The sequence below is a fragment of the Mytilus trossulus genome, chromosome 8 (assembly GCF_036588685.1).
Source record: "Mytilus trossulus isolate FHL-02 chromosome 8, PNRI_Mtr1.1.1.hap1, whole genome shotgun sequence".
NCBI classification, from domain to species: domain Eukaryota; kingdom Metazoa; phylum Mollusca; class Bivalvia; order Mytilida; family Mytilidae; genus Mytilus; species Mytilus trossulus.
Window position 1 is genome coordinate 80,623,389 of NC_086380.1, and position 6,814 is coordinate 80,630,202.

A 6,814-nucleotide genomic window follows, 5' to 3' on the forward strand; every position below is an offset into this window, starting at 1 on the left:
CTCTGACACTCTTTTAATTTCATGAAAAAAAAACTATTCTAATCTATAAAAAGTACAAAAATACAATGGCGGTCAATAATTTTTAGTAAAATGAAGAAATATTTGCATTTTAGGCAACGCGTACAGAAATTAAATATTTTTTTCCTTAACATAGGCATATTTTATGAAGAACAGCCAATTCTGATGTACAAAAAGTACTGAAATGATATGACGGTAAATAATGTGTATCAAAATAAATCAATAACTGCATTCTTATTCCACAAAAATAAAAGTTTAAGTATTTTAATTCTCATTATATCTAAATTCTGATTTGAAAACTTGTCTCAAGATGGTAGAAATAACTGATTTCAAATATAATAGCATCATTTCTAATAAAAAGAAGACTAATTTTGGTTATTTTTAACAATGGGAATAAAATATTAGTATGATTTCTCTGACACTCTTTTAATTTCATAAAAAAAACTATTTTGATGTATAAAAAGTACAAAAAATCCAATGGCGGTCAATAATTTTTAGTAAAATGAAGAGATATTTGCATTTTAGGCAATGCGTACAAAAATTAAATATTTTTTTCCTTATCGTAGGCATTTTTTATGAAGAACAGTCAATTCTGATGGACAAAAAGTACTCAAATGATATGACGATTAATAATTTGTATCAAAATCAATCAATAACTGTATTCTTATTCAACAAAAATAAAAGTTAAAGTATTTAAATTCTCAGTATATCTCAATTCTGATAAGATGACTTGTCTCAAGATGGTAAAAATGAGTGATTTCAATTAAAATAGCATCATTTTTAATAAAGAGAAGACAAATTTTGGTTATTTTAAACAACTCGAATAAAATTTTAGTATGATTTCTCTGACACTCTTTTAATTTCATGAAAAAAAACCTATTCTAATCTATAAAAAGTACAAAAATACAATGGCGGTCAATAATTTTTAGTAAAATGAAGAAATATTTGCATTTTAGGCAATGCGTACAGAAATTAAATATTTTTTTCCTGAACATAGGCATATTTTATGAAGAACAGCCAATTCTGATGTACAACAAGTACTGAAATGATATGACGGTAAATAATGTGTATCAAAATAAATCAATAACTGCATTCTTATTCCACAAAAATAAAAGTTTAAGTATTTTAATTCTCATTATATCTAAATTCTGATTTGAAAACTTGTCTCAAGATGGTAGAAATAACTGATTTCAAATATAATAGCATCATTTCTAATAAAAAGAAGACTAATTTTGGTTATTTTTAACAATGGGAATAAAATATTAGTATGATTTCTCTGACACTCTTTTAATTTCATAAAAAAAACTATTTTGATGTATAAAAAGTACAAAAAATCCAATGGCGGTCAATAATTTATAGTAAAATGAAGAGATATTTGCATTTTAGGCAATGCGTACAAAAATTAAATATTTTTTTCTTTATGGTAGGCATTTTTTATGAAGAACAGTCAATTCTGATGGACAAAAAGTACTCAAATGATATGACGATTAATAATTTGTATCAAAATCAATCAATAAGTAAACTGTATTCTTATTCAACAAAAATAAAAGTTTAAGTATTTAAATTCTCAGTATATCTCAATTCTGATTAGATGACTTGTCTCAAGATGATAAAAAATGACTGATTTCAATTAAAATAGCATCATTTTTAATAAATAGAAGACAAATTTTGGTTATTTTAAACAACGCGAATAAAATTTTAGTATGATTTCTCTGACACTCTTTTAATTTCATGAAACAAAAACCTATTCTAATCTATGAAAAGTACAAAAATCCAATGGCGGTCAATAATTTTTAGTAAAATGAAGAAATATTTGCATTTTAGGCAACGCGTACAAAAATTAAATATTTTTTTCCTTAACATAGGCATATTTTATGAAGAACAGCCAATTCTGATGTACAAAAAGTACTGAAATGATATGACGGTAAATAATGTGTATCAAAATAAATCAATAACTGCATTCTTATTCCACAAAAATAAAAGTTTAAGTATTTTAATTCTCATTATATCTAAATTTTGATTTGAAAACTTGTCTCAAGATGGTAGAAATAACTGATTTCAAATATAATAGCATCATTTCTAATAAAAAGAAGACTAATTTTGGTTATTTTTAACAATGGGAATAAAATATTAGTATGATTTCTCTGACACTCTTTTAATTTCATAAAAAAAACTATTTTGATGTATAAAAAGTACAAAAAATCCAATGGCGGTCAATAATTTTTAGTAAAATGAAGAGATATTTGCATTTTAGGCAATGCGTACAAAAATTAAATATTTTTTTCCTTATCGTAGGCATTTTTTATGAAGAACAGTCAATTCTGATGGACAAAAAGTACTCAAATGATATGACGATTAATAATTTGTATCAAAATCAATCAATAACTGTATTCTTATTCAACAAAAATAAAAGTTAAAGTATTTAAATTCTCAGTATATCTCAATTCTGATAAGATGACTTGTCTCAAGATGGTAAAAATGAGTGATTTCAATTAAAATAGCATCATTTTTAATAAAGAGAAGACAAATTTTGGTTATTTTAAACAACTCGAATAAAATTTTAGTATGATTTCTCTGACACTCTTTTAATTTCATGAAAAAAAACCTATTCTAATCTATAAAAAGTACAAAAATACAATGGCGGTCAATAATTTTTAGTAAAATGAAGAAATATTTGCATTTTAGGCAATGCGTACAGAAATTAAATATTTTTTTCCTGAACATAGGCATATTTTATGAAGAACAGCCAATTCTGATGTACAACAAGTACTGAAATGATATGACGGTAAATAATGTGTATCAAAATAAATCAATAACTGCATTCTTATTCCACAAAAATAAAAGTTTAAGTATTTTAATTCTCATTATATCTAAATTCTGATTTGAAAACTTGTCTCAAGATGGTAGAAATAACTGATTTCAAATATAATAGCATCATTTCTAATAAAAAGAAGACTAATTTTGGTTATTTTTAACAATGGGAATAAAATATTAGTATGATTTCTCTGACACTCTTTTAATTTCATAAAAAAAACTATTTTGATGTATAAAAAGTACAAAAAATCCAATGGCGGTCAATAATTTATAGTAAAATGAAGAGATATTTGCATTTTAGGCAATGCGTACAAAAATTAAATATTTTTTTCTTTATGGTAGGCATTTTTTATGAAGAACAGTCAATTCTGATGGACAAAAAGTACTCAAATGATATGACGATTAATAATTTGTATCAAAATCAATCAATAAGTAAACTGTATTCTTATTCAACAAAAATAAAAGTTTAAGTATTTAAATTCTCAGTATATCTCAATTCTGATTAGATGACTTGTCTCAAGATGATAAAAAATGACTGATTTCAATTAAAATAGCATCATTTTTAATAAATAGAAGACAAATTTTGGTTATTTTAAACAACGCGAATAAAATTTTAGTATGATTTCTCTGACACTCTTTTAATTTCATGAAACAAAAACCTATTCTAATCTATGAAAAGTACAAAAATCCAATGGCGGTCAATAATTTTTAGTAAAATGAAGAAATATTTGCATTTTAGGCAACGCGTACAAAAATTAAATATTTTTTTCCTTAACATAGGCATATTTTATGAAGAACAGCCAATTCTGATGTACAAAAAGTACTGAAATGATATGACGGTAAATAATGTGTATCAAAATAAATCAATAACTGCATTCTTATTCCACAAAAATAAAAGTTTAAGTATTTTAATTCTCATTATATCTAAATTTTGATTTGAAGACTTGTCTCAAGATGGTAGAAATAACTGATTTCAAATATAATAGCACATTTCTAATAAAAAGAAGACTAATTTTGGTTATTTTTAACAATGCGAATAAAATATTAGTATGATTTCTTTGACACTCTTTTAATTTCATAAAAAAAACTATTTTAATATATAAAAAGTACAAAAAATCCAATGGCGGTCAATAATTTTTTAGTAAAATGAAGAGATATTTGCATTTTAGGCAATGCGTACAAAAATTAAATATTTTTATCCTTATTGTAGGCATTTTTTATGAAGAACAGTCAATTCTGATGGACAAAAAGTACTCAAATGATATGACAGTTAATAATTTGTATCAAAATCAATCAATAACTGTATTCTTATTCAACAAAAATAAAAGTTAAAGTATTTAAATTCTCAGTATATCTCAATTCTGATTAGATGACTTGTCTCAAGATGGTAAAAATGAGGGATTTCAATTAAAATAGCATCATTTTTAATAAATAGAAGACAAATTTTGGTTATTTTAAACAACGCGAATAAAATTTTAGTATGATTTCTCTGACACTCTTTTAATTTCATGAAAAAAACCTATTCTAATCTATAAAAAGTACAAAAATACAATGGCGGTCAATAATTTTTAGTAAAATGAAGAAATATTTGCATTTTAGGCAACGTATACAAAAATTAAATATTTTTTTCCTGAACATAGGCATATTCAATAAAAAGAAAAACAATTTTGGATATTTTAAAGAATGCGAATAAATTTTGTATGATTTCTCTGACATTCTTTATAAATAAAACATTAATTTTTGACTATATACAGTGAAAAAATCAAATTGTGGTCAATAATTTCCATTCAAATGAAGAAATGATTGCATTCTGGTTCAACAAAATTAAAAGTAAAAAGATACTTCTTCTTCAAATATTCAAATTTTATACAAAATTTGTCAATAAAAGGAATTTATAGCAACAGATTGAAATTGAAGTTACAACATTTTCAAATATGATAAGAAAAATTTGCATTTGCTCAACGCGTACATAAATTTAATATCTTTTTCCCTAAAGTAAACATAATTTATGAAGAACAACCAATCCTGAAGAACAAAAAGTACTGAAATCATATTGCGGTTGATAATTTTTATCAAAATATTAAATAACTGCATTCTTATTCCACAAATTAATAGTTCAAAACTTCAATGGCGGATTATCGGCATTTTCGTAGGTAGAAGTTCATATTAACTGAGACATATTATGTATTATATATGTTTCTAATGTTTACAATATTTAATACAAAACTATTAATCAACAGAAACAATTTAAGGCTTTAATTAAGCATCTAATATAACTGTTATACTATTTTTACTTTTTTATTGCAGCCAAATTAACGTGTAAATTATGGTGTCTTCGTCGAGGTCCGCGTTCGTGGATCGTAAACACTGTTGAGTTCGGTTTACATAAGAATTTGAAATATATACGTATCCGTCCGATTCGTGCATAAATTTGATTTACTGATCGATCGATGACCGTTGTCACGGTAACTCCCACATAGGTTATTTGACTTATCTGACGGATCCTATGGGTCACCGATCACCGATCAGTCATCGATCAGTCAAACATCCGTCACCGATCATTCACCGATCAGTCAAGTTCACGTCAAACAGTAACGCCTAAGGTTGCAAGTACTGTATACAGTAATTGCATTACTTGTCATTTCTATAACGTTGTAGTTACGTCACATAGTTATCAAAGGTACCAGAATTATATTTTAGTGCGCCAGACGCACGTTTCGTCTACATAAGACTCATCAGTGACGATCATATCAACATATTCTTAAAGCCAAACAAGTACGAAGTTGAAGAGCATTCAGGATCCGAAATTCCAAAAAAGTTGTGTTAAATAAGGCTAAGGTACAATCTATTCCTGGGATAAGAAAATCCTTAGTTTTTCCAAAATTCAAAGTTGTATATTCAGGAAATTTATTAAAATGACCACATAATTGATATTCATATCAATACCGAAGTGCTGGCTACAGGGCTGGTGATACCCTCGGGGACGAAACGTCCACCAGCAGTGGCATCGACCCAGTGGTGTAAATCATTCATACAATTATTAAATACAGATTATTTTCTATTAAAACCATAATTAGTTATTGCAATGTCTGAAAAACGTGGTAGTTGTTTAATTTGTTATATAATAATATTGGACCAATATTGTTTTTATCGTAGATGTTGTTTTACCACAACTGTAGAACTTAAGGTATGGGTATGATAGGACCACTTACCTTATTCTCTTATAGCCAATCTATTAAGGTCACATCACGAAACACCTCACGAAAAACAACAACATGACATCGGAAAAACAACTCTCTAATTGGTTCAAATTTCTGTCGAAAATATTGTATGCGTATTGAATATGAGAACAGGTAAAATAGGGGACTTATAAACTTGCCACACAACTCGAATAGTGGAGTGGCTAGATAAGAAAGGATCATACAGGCTTCCCAAAATGTTAATACATAACATTAAAACTACACCATCATCACCATTAAATTATTTTTGTAACATACCTCTTTCGTTATTTTCATTTAGCTGCTTCTGCTTCTGCTTCTGCATCGAAATTTCTTTAATTTGCAAACATTTAATGGTGGCAATGTAGCTCGTCTGGAAACTTGTCAGCTAATTATCGAAATCTTGCTTCAAATCGTTCATCTCCATCGTTTGGTTATGTTTCATTTCCAGAAAAAATTACTCGTACTGGTTTCCATTTCGGTTAGCTTTCTGCCGGTAGCAGTAGTTATATTATAAAGAGCCAGGAAATCCTGATTGCGGGCCTGCCTGTTCATAGAAAGGGATTGTATTTTATCTGTATTGAGATGAACCTTTTGCTGTACAGCATTGATTTCCTGTAACAGTGTGATAGTTCCTAGCTTTTGAAGCTCTTCAATTTTAATGCCTTGTTCAGATGAATTCTTTTTCGAAGATTGTGTTTGTTCAATATTGACTAATTTCTGTTCAATATTGACTAATTTCTGTTCAATATTGACTAATTTCT